Source organism: Phalacrocorax carbo, chromosome 1 (assembly GCF_963921805.1).
Source record: "Phalacrocorax carbo chromosome 1, bPhaCar2.1, whole genome shotgun sequence".
Classification (NCBI taxonomy): Eukaryota; Metazoa; Chordata; class Aves; order Suliformes; family Phalacrocoracidae; genus Phalacrocorax; species Phalacrocorax carbo.
Window position 1 is genome coordinate 198,383,651 of NC_087513.1, and position 13,250 is coordinate 198,396,900.

Sequence of the window (13,250 nt, forward strand, 5' to 3'; positions counted from 1 at the left end):
CACATACTTTCCATATGAAGCCACAGTTGCTTGTTCTTTGTCTGCTTTAAAGAGATAATACACCTAAGGAATACAATGGAGGCATTTTTTTGCAGGCCAGGGAGAAAGTGATGGGGCTGGAAAATCCTTTCAGTCACTCTGATATTACTGAAGAAATTAGGTTGTCATTTAGCCAGGAGTTCCTGGGAACTGCCTTGATGCAACTGGTTCTTCTGAAAGATAAATAATTTGGGGGTTGTTTTTGTTTTCCTTGTCTTGCCCAGTAATTGTTTATCCATAAACTAAAACTTTTATTATGAGTGGAGATGATTTACCATTGCCTTGTGCTTCACTGCAGCCTCTGCCTCACTGGAAACCTTGGCAATTTCCATGTAGCACAGACAAACTCTTGTGTGCATTGCTCCTGCATGCAGCAGCAGCAGCACTTGTATAGCAAAATTACCGGTCATCTTTATGCCCAGCTGTGTTGCTGTGGAACTTGTATTTTCTTTTTAAGCTCCACTTAAAAACTTAATGGGGTGCAATCTGTCTACTGAGTTCTAAGTAGTCATATAGAAAGTATTTCTGTGCAGTTAAAAACAAATTATTGGAATTACCTCTGTAATACAAAGGTGGCAGACCAAGAATTGCAGAGCTTTCCACATTCCAGAGCACCTTATGACCACAAAACCAGATTTTCTGTTATTACTCAGCAGTGTCATTTCAAACCCATGCAATAATGGAAAGATGTAATTGTGCCATTTCAAACATATGGGGTAGTGGAAACAGGGAATTGCATAACCAGGCAATTTAAACATATGGGCAGTGCCCGTGCCTGATCCATATCATACAGGAGTTTATGGAATAGCATAAAGTCACATTGTGTAATTCTGTAAACCAGAAATGTTTCCTGCATTTGCTTTTCCTTGTTTAGGAAATAAAATTAACTACAAACATCATCTCCTCCATCAAAATCTGTACCAGTGCATAGTAAAGGGTGATTACAGAAGTCTGATTGATTTTCAAAGTCTGAATATGGCTTCAGTTGCTGAAAGAGAAAACATCATACTTCTCTAGTCTGTCATTTACAAAAAAAAAAGCTATTAAAAATAAGGATATCAGAGCAAAGAAAAATATAAGACATCAATTTTCTGACAAGGTGTAGGTATTATATTACTACAAATAAAAACTTATTTCATTAAGTAATAACCTGAGCTTAAGTTTTAATCTGATCTTAGTATCCAAATAGTTTATTATAAGGAAAAACATTAGATAGGGATTAATGCAATCTTATTTAATCATTGGTAAAAGTGAGGTATGTGTTAGTATTACCCTAGTACTCTGTATGAACAGTGCTTACTGTGTCAGCATATAGTCTTTGTTTTCAAGCCTCTTCTCATAAAAATTACAGTCCAGACCCCTCTCCAGAGTGCTGCCTCAGGAGAGCGCTGCCCTGCCTGCCATAAAACTTGCTGCAACAACTGTCCAGACAGTGGTCACTGACTGTATCCTCAGGTAATTATTGCCACGTCCTCCCTGTTAGCAAGTCTGTCCACTTGTGTATGCAGAGCAATAGAAAGCCTAATTTCCACCTGCCACTTCTGTAACCTGCAGATGAGTTTCTTGAATGGACCTTCCTGTGATGCCTGGCTCCTGGCCATGCTGGTGCAGCTCAGTAAATATGCAATGTGGGTAGCCTTGCCCACAGTCCTGGGTTTTGCTCCATTTCTTAGGCTCCATGGGTCTGTGTCGGCATCCTGCCTGGCTTGTTGCCCTGTTTCTGTAGCAAAGGAGTTTTAGCTGTGACGTTTAAATAGGCCAGTCTACCCAGTCCAGCTCATCGGAAGGTCAGCCACAGTCCGTTGTGTAGCTCAAAATGGATGTTAATAGTTCATCCTCACTCACCTGTTTCCAGGCTAACAAGCTTGGACTATTCACCCACATAATCAATTTTTTCCTTACAAGATAATTTACCTGCAAAAGCTAAGTGAGGTCCCTCTGCCCTAGCACTGGCTGGTCCAGGCTCTCTGTTCCATGATCCCTGATGCAGCTTTTCTGATTTTTCCCTAATGCAGGTTACTGTCAGCTGCCACCCATCTGATGGTATTACTTCAGTGTGAGGAAAGCTTGAGAACTTGCCCTGAGACAAATACTCATCAGCAGCATGTGGCTCTTCTGCCAAGATGTGAGTAGTTAGTTGTAGGACCTTCTTCAGGTAATCATAGCAAAGGCTCAGAAACCTATATTATCATAATTAAAAGGCAGAGGTGATCACCACTGGTTGTTAGAGCCAACAAGAAGGGCTTGAATATGACCACGGTCATGATTTATGAGTAATATGGCATCAACAACAGAGATAATTTGGAAGCTGCCTAATTAAGGCAGTGTTGAGAGAATTCCAGAACAATACATGATCACCTTGTTTATAGTAAGAAAGCACAAAGATCAGAACTGAATAAAGGTCAGCTACCATGAGAAGACTGTTTTGTTTAGCCTTAAGTCTATAGCCGTCTCTGACTTGGTAACTCAGTGAGCTTATTTTCAGTGGTGGCACTGGAACTGCCTTACTCCGGTTGCTTCTTGTAACTCCTCCTTCTGGGGTACATTTCCTCAAGAAGTTTCTTTGAGGGAACCAAGACCTTGTGTTTTTCAGCCCTTTTTTAATATATGATCCTCTGCATGATTTCCAAGCTCATTTAGCCATATGTTTATACATTATACTTTGTTCTTCTTTTTCCGTTCTTTTTTAAACCTTCCTTTGAATTGTCCATTTACCATTTACCATCCACCTCTGTTTCTGCATTAGTCTCTTCTGATGAAGCTTTTCTTTATTATTGATGTTTCTCAGCTGTGCAGAGGATCATCTTTAATTTCAGAGGATTAATGGCTACCCAGATATTGTACCAACCTCCCACTCCAGCCTCTACAGGCAAACTGAGTTTGTGGTGATTACTGATATTTTTTTTCGCTCAATAGAAGGGATCCAAATGCCAGCCTCTGGCCACCTGGACCCTGCTTGATCATGGTAGACATCTCAAGGGCCTGTTTTGGTCATTCCCCAGCAGCACAATGCAGTTCCCCAGGCACAGCCCAGCTGCCCATTGGCAGCAGCTCCTCTGGATCATGTTCCTCCTGGGAGAGCGCTGTGCGCTGCTGGTGGTGGAGAGCCAAACGCAGCCTTTCCTAATCCCCAATGTTGACAGTGATGTTTGGCTTCTCCAATTTAATCTCGTGATATGTTCCAGGATAAAGCTGCTCCCTGTTTTATGGCTGACTCCGTATTTATCTGTTGACTCGGTGCCTGCTGAGATCATTGTGATCTGTGAGCCTTAAAACAAAGTTATTGGCAGAAGGCGTTTTTGTACCACAGGATTTTTATATTTGGCCCTACAAGGCACAGGGTGGTAGAAGCATGACCCTGGTGGCGAGCATGGTCCCTGCAATGGGGGATATTATGTCCCCATTTTAGGTTCCCAAGGCAGCTCTTCCACCCCTCAGGTCCTGTTAGTGCTTTTTCAACTCCTTATGTCATCCCTGAGCGGCAGAGACCCTGCCACAGGTGGCATGTGTGGTGGACGTACCAGGCTGCTGTGTGCTGCCCTCACTGTTATAACTCTTACTGGTGCAGCTTCTGTGAGCCCCTGTTCCCTCCAGCTCTCACTTTATTTTCTTCATGTTCTCCAGCCATGAGATATATTTTTTTGCTGATTTCCAGGCAAATACCGTTCTTCCAAACATAGTTTTCTCAGGGAGTCCTTACTCTTTTTGTTACTTGAACTATTATTTTCATGGTTTTGTGGTATATCCTGCAGTTTCCCCTGGAGAAAACTGTTTTTAGCAAATCCTCCTTTGTGGGGAAATCATTAAATGCTTAGTACATGCTTCTACTTTTGTGAGTCTTTTTCTTGGTCTGGATATGGGACCAGCTCCAGTCATACAAACTTGGTAGTATCCTCCATCCTTGGTCAAAATCCCCAGCTCACACACCTGGGAAAACCACAGTAGCTGGGTGGAGAAAGTATAGTCTCCACAACTGAACTGCAAGCTGACTTAATTAAGGCAATAACTATGGAGATTTTATGACAGTGTTTTCACCTTTGGCAATAATCTAATAGGCAGCACAGCAGGCAGCGCAGGGCTCAATAACACCCCGAGTGCAGCCTGGGATGGAGGGAGGCTGCACTTGTTCATCCTCAGGTCTCTGCCAGCATCTCCCTTCACTGCACAGGAAGATGGGCAATGGTCCTGGGCCACTGTCATTGTTTCTCTCTGCCATTTCTTCATACACAGTGTGCTTTCTCCTAGCAGCCTTTTTTTTTTCTCCTCATTTGTGGCCTCATCTAGTTCCTGCCCTAATACCCCATCTTTTTTTTTTTTTTTTTTTTTTTTAATCCATGCCTGTTTGGCGGTCCTTACAGTTTCCCCTTTCTTTCAGCTGCCCACTCACTGCTCAATGGCATCTTTGCATTGCTGTTCCCCCCCGCCCCGGTGCAGCAGCTCTTGGTGGAGGCCAGCATCCATCAGGGTCATCCACCCTCCCAGGGGAAGCGGGTTGGAGACAGCAGAAAGAACTGCTGTGAGGGCTGCTTAGCAGCCTGATCTCAGGGTGACACCTCGGCAGAGGTTGTTTGCTCAAGCCACAGTCTCATCCCTGAGAGTGGCAAGGTAGAAAAGCCTGGATGGGGGACTGAACCCTTGTCACCCTAAGGCAGCGATAAACCAGGCAGATTTATCACCTGCTGCTCATATTTCCACATCTCCTAATGCCCATGATTTTGTCTGATGGTTATTTTAACTGTCCACTTTGCTCCTTTTTAGGATCATGGAGACCATCTTCACACACTTATCTACACTCTTGGGGTCACTGCTTATGAAGTAGGTTTTAAAATATTTTTTCAAGCTTTTACAAGATTGTACGAAGTTCATCCTAGGTGAAAAGACAAACATTGAGAGAGTTTGATCCACAGCTTAGATTTTTTAAAAAGGTCTTCCTAAGTGTAAGTTAAGCAACTGAACAAACTATTTAGAGCAGTTCCAAAGGTCTTTGAGTTCTTCTAGATTTGAGATCGTTTAGATACACATCTCTGTGTATGATGCAGATACAATTAGTACAAATCAGAAGTCCTTCATCCCTATAAACATGCAAATTAAAAACAATTAAAATATACAACATTGCCTAATGGTTAATTTAAGCATACACCCAAAGATCATGCAGCCAGCAATCAGTTTATCTAACAAAGAGACCAAGAGGAAGATCAAGAGAAAGGTGACGTGACACTTGATCACAATAAGTAAAGGCTAACTCTGAGAAGGTGCTTCCCAAAGAGATATTTTGGGAGCATTTCAGGTGATTAAAAGAAGAAAAAAAAGCTCACTGTAAACCACAAGATAAATATTCAAGGAAGCGATCCAAGATAGCATGGTGGTGGGCATCGCAGAAAGGTGTAAGCAAACATCATAAAGCTATGCAGGCAATACAATAAAATCATTCCTGGAGAGGTATGAATAAGCCATTGCACAAAGTAATGAAGAAATCACCAAGAGTGGATACTCATACCTTTTAGAAAGGGGAAGTCATAAAGGAAATGGGCAATAAAGTCAAGATACAAGAATGTAGGCCAATAACACTAATCATAAGGGAACAAACGCTGTGAAGGTGCAGGGAGTATGGAATGAGCTCTCGGATGAAGGGCTGAACCATATAGTCCGTCCCAGCATAAGCACTGGTGTGTTGAATTAACCAGGGAGCCTGTCAGGAGGGATCAGTGTCAACACTGAGGCTGTGACAGATGAGGCAACAGAAGAGGGGAACAGCTCCAGAGCAGGAAATGTACTACAACTGGTGGGCAAAGGCCTCTGAAACATCAGAAAAGATATCCAAAAACATGCAGAGCGCAAAGAGGTGCTGACTGGCAGGTCTTACTACACTTTCCTGATTTTGTGGAGGGTCACCTCGATGCTTCCTTAGGGGTACAATGGGAATCAGTATTGAAAGAAGCTGTGGTGAAAGTAGTGGATTGACATCAGTTTAAAGGCAGCAGTGAGCAAGGAAGAGCCAGTCAACCCTGACAGCCAGGGAGGGAGCTGGGGGACACCGTGGGCCGGTCATGCTCATTCCTCGCAGGAGGCATTTGCTTCAGGATGCAGCACCTTGCAAGGGAAAGCAATAAATCATGCAGACATTTAAATGACAACAACATCATAAAAACAAATTATGTGACTGCAGTTTTCCAAGAATTAGAACCTTTAGACCACTGTTTGAAGTCAAGCGCTAATGGCAGCCAAGAAGTTGTGGAGCTCCGGTGCTTGTCGTTTTTGTGAACAAAGATTTGGCATTTTGGGGCTGGGAGAGGTATTCCCATGGAAGATCTGAATGCTGTTCCTTGGTCGCTGCAGGTAACACAGTATAAGTAGCAGTCATATTTAAATTAGTGACAACATTCTCCATCACCCTGCAAATAAAATTTTTTCCAGCTTGGATTTACAGCCTCTCATCTCCAAGGTATTCATCTAAGGCAAAGGACAAAATGTTGCCATGCTGCAGCAGGAGTTAATAAAGAATGGGTAGATGCCATGTTTGCAGGAGCTGGGCTCTGCACCACTAATTCCCCAATGGATAATGGCAAGTGGAGATGTGGCTCAGCCACTGTGTTGAGCAGACAGTGGTACATGGAACCATTCTTTGAAACCTTTCTTTGGCGTCAAATGTGTCCGATCCTGTGTGCGATGGGTGTGTTGGTGTTATTCCAGAGAGTGAGGATGGCTGCAGAAGGCAGAAGGCTGGGTAAATTAGAGATGTAAGTTTGAAAAAGCCCCGCAGATTAGAAGAATTGGTTATTAAGACCAATAAAGAGAGTATGCTGTGAGATAAAGGTACATAATGGGCTACAGCTGAAAAGATTATAGAGGTGATACGTAAAGAATGTCTTGAATTAATCACTTCCTTTGTATATTTGTGTTTTGTGAATCGTTATCACTTAGCAACCCTACACTGTTCTTTTTATTCTTTACAAACTTAAACTGTTTCCTGGGGGTATTATCTCTGTCTGGCTCAGCGAAATTAAAACAGTATCTCATTTAACATTGTCTATAAGTAGATGGAAATAGTTGGCTCCAGATGTGTTATGAATTGCGCTTAGAGACTTAACATGGTTTAGATCATAGAGAGTGGGGCATACTTGGTGTTCAACACTTTCTTATAGAGCAGTAATCCTTGGTTAGCTTTATGGATCTTATCAAATGCTTGTTCAAGCCAAGCTATGACTCTTACCAAGAATACTTAATGCCGCATTTCAGGCAGTGAAATGTAAACCAGAAAGGGACCCAGAGGGATCGCTGGGTTTACCCTCTGCACTGAGGCACCCCCTGTCTGCCAGGGAGCCCTGCCAAACCCCCGCCCGCAGGCACCCTCGGCCCAGGGAAACATCACAGGGAGTTTTGTCTAAGGACCCCTGCAAGATCTCTCTGGATGGGGATTCTCCAGCCTCTCCCCAGGTTCCACGCCTAGTACATCTTGGAAATGTTCCCTAGTAGCCAGTCAAATCACTCTTTGTTGCAGAAGGAAGACTGATTTCTTCATGTCTTTGTCTCCATGGATAATATAAAACTATCATCTCCTTAAGAAGGTTTTATATGTTAGAGGATTGTTCCCATCTTTGTTCCTAATATTCCTTTTTTGGACTAAATGAGCCAAGTTCCACAGTTTTCCCTTTTGAATCCCTTGGTCTATATTTCTCCTGACTCTTGTCTTCCTTGAATGCTCCTTACTTTGCCCAGGTCTGCAAACACCAAGGACCCAGCACTCCAGTTAATTCATTCAAAGACCTTAGTGTATATTAAATCACACCAAATTGATTCTCGCTTCTGTGTCAGAGGAATGAAGACAGCACTTGTCTTCTCCCAGTCCTTCTCAGACCGATTTGCTTCCATGCCAGGGCAACCCAAACTGGGCTCGGTGGTGATCCCAGCTGAACTCTGGTGCGTGTGGACCTCCCGCCCGGGCCGCCTGCACCTGTTGCCCTTGCTCTTGCACACTGTTATTTTCAGCCTTGTCTAGATGAACAGAGAGCGAATGGGTGGAGGGAAGGGAGTGGATGACGAGTGGCTTTGTCCTCCTCCTCCTCCCTGAAATCTACTGCCCATTACTTGTGGTCAGCACGGAGGGAAGCCTGGGCTGGGCTGTGAACCACCCTCTGCTCCCGCTTCCTCCCCAAGCTGGAGGATGCATGTTCCCTGCCAGCTGCAAGCTATGGCCAAGGCTCAGCCCCACACTTCGAAGAAAAAAGTCTTCCCTCCCTGCACATATCCACTGTCACTGCACAAACACAGCCCCATTTGGAGCAATGCTCCCTTCCCATCTTTCTGGTGGATGAGCCCTTCACGCCTCTGCTGGCACTGGACGTCTGCTGCTGCCCAGCTGCAAGGCCCAAGGAACGGCTTTGCTGAATTTCAGCATTAAAAATAGGCCAAAAAGAAGAAAAATAGCAATTGTCTCGTGACGCTGTAATACCTGATTGGAGACCTGAGATAGTACAGGCCTGCAATGTGGGCATTTACAAACATGCAGAAAGCTACCATTCTTGTCCTGAGTAATAGCAAGGAAAGCTTAAACACACTATGTCATTTTACTGGCAGCTGCATTAACGCCAGAGGTACACAGCTGAAGGTAGAGGTGAACAGAGCAATTAAACATTAAATAGCTTTTAAGTGTTAAATATATGTCTATGTCCATAGCATTCCACCAAGAGCTCCCTTTAACACCTGAGCCTCTCAAACCCACAAGCGGTCCACTGAAGGATGCTCTCCACCAGTGGCCGGTGCTGCAGCTGTGCGTGGGGCAGGATGGACGCTGCACGGGCTGTGCTGGAGGAGCCTTGGGATCAGAAAGCGGGTGCGCACACCCTGGCACTGCTCCGGTGCTACCAGCTCAGGGGCTCCAAACAATCAGGAGCCTGGCATAAAAATCATGCGAGTTTTTATTGCCAAAACCACTTTTTATTAGTTGTTATTAGCGTGGGGGTTTTTATTAGTTATTTTTATTAGGGCACTTGGCTACTTTAAGATGACTTTTTGTTTCTTCTATCCACAATCCATAGGATTATAAATGTACTGTAGGAGCTGGTTTTGGTTTGATTTCTTCTGATTGATTGTACTGTTTGCAGAGATTTTCACATACTCCAGGTGATCTAAGCAGCCCTGACTTTTCCAAGAGAGCATCTATCATCAGCCAACACTTGTAAAATCCCTCAAACCCATGAACAGCATTGCATGGCTGTGCTTTGGGCTTTGCTTGGCATTTGTAGACAATTTTGAGATGGTACTGTATGAAGGTGTGAGAAGCGGTGCCGGTTCTCATGCTGCAGCAGTATTTTCTGGTTATTTCTTTCCTATGCAAAACCTAAGCCCTCCCCACATGTGAAGGGGAGGGGAGACCCCCGCTTAGAATCTCTGAGGGCGGGGAAGCTTTTCTCACACTGCTCTCCACTCCAGCAGGAAATGGCCCTTCTCTCCTGTTCACCAGCCCTGTGGGGAACCGCTGGAGCAGCACATAGCGAAACAGCCCTGGCACTAACTAGGCCATTCTGGGGCCATTAGTCATTTGCTCTTCCCATGCCTCACTGCCCGCGCCCTGAACAGACGTGTTCCACTGGCTTTATGAAAACCCCTCCAAAGGGCTGGCTGGTGCTGGGGGGTGGCCACCGGCCCCACTGCCTGCCACCACATGCCACCCCAGCAGCTGTTGGGGACCATGCACTTTGAGTGACTTTGAAGCCTGCCAAGAAAAGGCAGAGGTGCCCATTGAGTTAGGTGCAGGAGGACCTGCTGCAACGGTGCCAGCCCTGAGCTGAAAAGCCGACCTGGAGCAAAAGCTCAGTCCTGGCTGGTAGGGCTGACCCTCTCTGCCCACCCTCCCAGCTGGGGCTGTGTTGTCAGGATGGAGGGTCACCATCAATTTTTGTGTCAGAGGAGGGGGGTCCTCAGCCCCTTCCTGGCCCCCAAACCACGGGCTGTGTCACATCTCAATCCAACAGTTGATGTTTTTTTTAACAACCATGAGGGATTCGGTTTGGTCTAACCCCCTGTGCAGCCGGCAAGCAAGTTCTTATCTTGACGTAACCTACAGGTAGAACAACTCTGGTCATACTACCAGCATATTTCAGGGGTTTATGTCCACACCCCTGTGGCGTACGCACTCCAGTATCTCTCAGGTAGTCTTTCATCATTGGTTATGCTTCAAGCCTCTGCAATCAGATATGGTTATCTGGGCAACAGGGAGAAATATTTACCAAAATGAAATTCGGAGGGGAAAATGGGGAAGAAAGTAAGAAGGGAGGAAAAAAGAACTGAAAATGGAAGGAAACTCAGCATTATTTGAAATACTCATCAATGTTTGTTAGAAAACTGTTTTCTCTTTTGCACATTGGCAATTCTATACGTGAAGATTTATCTCATGCGATATGTTCTTTGCCTTCTGGTTTATATGGTAATGTGATTTTTAAGATATTTGTTTCTTTCCTTTCCTACATGTTCAGCTCCTGCTAATGCTGAGGGAGGTTGTTGGTGAGGCCCTCAAGAGAACTTGGATTGTGCTGAGCCAGGGATGTTGGTAATCCAGTTCTGGATAACATTTCTACATTTTTACTGTTCTTCAGTAAATATCCACTAAGTCTTTCCCAGAGTTTCCTCTTATGGGATGTTGTCTTGGCCATGATCCACAGGGGGTGGCTGAGATCTGGGTACAGATTGCTGAGCAGAGGTGTTACTGCACACTGAGATACCCCTGTGTGTGGGTGACCAACCCCAAATACCATTCACCTGCAGAAGCAGTCTGTTAGGCCAAGGAACACCCCTTCCTCAGGACCCTTTAGTCAGGACACTTTGGTCCTTGTATGAGAAAATAAGACCTTGGCTACTCCTGCAGCCATGACTTTGGGTGGAGCAGCTCAGCAACCTTGTGTTCTTCTACCAAACCCTCTAGGCATGGCTGACAACATCATTTATCCACCTGGTTCCCTGGTGGGAGCTAGGGGAGGCAATGGAGAAGCTGCTATAAACAACAGCTTAGTAGACCATCACTATCTATCACCATCTTTGCATGTGAGCATGTTGCTGTGAGGAAACCTTCTCCTGCGGGCTGGTAGATTCTTTGTGCTTGCCTCTCCCCCTGGCTGGTCCCCTCCACACCCTGCTACATGGCTTCCCCATGCCTATTTTTCAGCAGGTGTTGTGTTGTACCTGGCAGTTGGGTGGGATGAACCCACCTGCAACCTCCTGCAACCACACAGCTCAGGGCAGGACAGACAGCGACAGAATTCATACTCACATCTTTCCTGTAGCTAGGGAACAAAGGAAAATAAAAAGTGACAAAGCCTGAATGGTCTTGTGGAGAAGATGACCTTAGGACACAGATTTGCAGGTCACAGGCCTGTGCCGACAGCTGCTTGAAGTTACAGCACTCAGGTTGCCTTCTCCATGTTCTGGTGTTCCTCACCTCTAAAATGGAAATTTCTGCTTCCCTGATGGAAGATTCCACTGATGAATCACTGTGGGCTTCTCTGAGCTCCAGAAATGGAAAGCTGCACCAAAACTCAGTGTTATTGCTGCTGGTACTGTCCACAGCCCTGTGGGATTCACATGGGATTTCTGCTCTCTGCAAAAGTTACTCATCTGGCTCTTCTGGACACACCCTGACTTGTGACTGCCATCTCAGCACTTACTGAAGGGGTTAATGGACATCTCCCCCTCCTCCCTGCTCAGCGCACTGGTAATGACAGCCTGGACCTTCAGGGAGGGAGAGTGTGAATGGATCTCTTCAGGGATCTCCTTTACAACAGTAAAACACATTCCTGAAATCATGCTGTTGCCCTGTGAATATCTGACGTGGCACGGGTTATAGAGACATCTTTGTGGACATGGAAAGCATTAAATAGTACCTACTTATTGAGTTGCAAAGGCCATGCATTGCGAACTTGGGAAAGTATGTTAGGCAGCATGAATTTTGCCCTTAAGCAATACGTAATATGTGAATAACTTCTTAAGTTTAATAACTTATGCTTGTTAGGATTTGTTTTTTCATTAAGTTCCTTTGTTACCTTCTCAGCCTGTGTACATCTGACAGGTATTATTTTTTCAATTACTGCACACTTTCTACGAGGCCTTCAGAGATCAGGGCCCTCTGTACTAGGTTTTTTTACCCTGGGAGAACGCGATCTGCAGGACAAGAGCTGCCCAAGAGACCTGTGAGCGCTCTGGAGCAGTCTGAAAGCATGTAGGTACATGCTCTGCTGCACCACCAGCCCCCAGCCAGGCCATGGCAAGGTGAAAGCACTGCCCTGACTTTGCAAAGGGGGAAGAGGTCGAATCAAGGTGAGACTTAAGTAGCTCATGTAAAGTTTTCCTTCTTAAGACTCTTGCCTCATGCCAGTGGGTCCCCCAAGGAAAAGCCCCAGGGAACACTTGTTCTCTGGGGTTAGGCTAGGAAACTGAGCGGGGAAGCCAAGCGGATGTGTTATTTCCCAAAAGGGTTTGGAAGGCCTTCTACACATTCACAATGGTGTCAACGGGTAGGAGGCAATATGTGTCATGACAAAGCTATGGAGGTATGCAAAATGCAAGTTGGTCTGGTTCCCTCTCCTCCACAAGCTTTACTCTATGCTGATGAGATGGTCTTGGAGGCACAGTGCTTAGCACAGACAGGGTCTTAAAGCCCTCAGAGATGGGGGAAATTCTGACAGTTCAGTTTGGGCTTCAGAAAGGCTGTTTTCAGGACAAATATTTTTAAAAATTAGAAGAAAATAGAATAGGCTACTTGGAGGAATAGCAGAAGTGGAAGGGTAGGTCTTGGACACCATTTAACAAAACAAGACTCAGGGTAGCAACCCAGCAAGATGAGAAAATACTTTCTATGCCTGTTCAGCTTGTGGCATGGTCCAGAGGTCGCATAGGCTTTGCAGACACCAATTTCAGTCCTGTCACTAAGCCAGCAATTGCCTGTGTAAGCCATGGCTCTGCGTCCCAGGAGAAGGCAGGGTCTCTCCTGGAGGTGAGACCCTCAAGCGGTTGCAGCAGCCCAAGGCTTGGGCAGCTGGATAAGGCTAGTCCTGGGAGGGTATGGGCCATGCTGGGAAACATCAGGAAGCACCTGGACAAACCAAAACCCTCTGGGCATCTGGGCCTCACAGCTCCTCTTCCTGCTTGCCTTTGGGATGCAGATTTTATGCATGGGACTCCTCTCTCATAAAGACAGGGGAAGAACAGTTATTTGCCTCTTC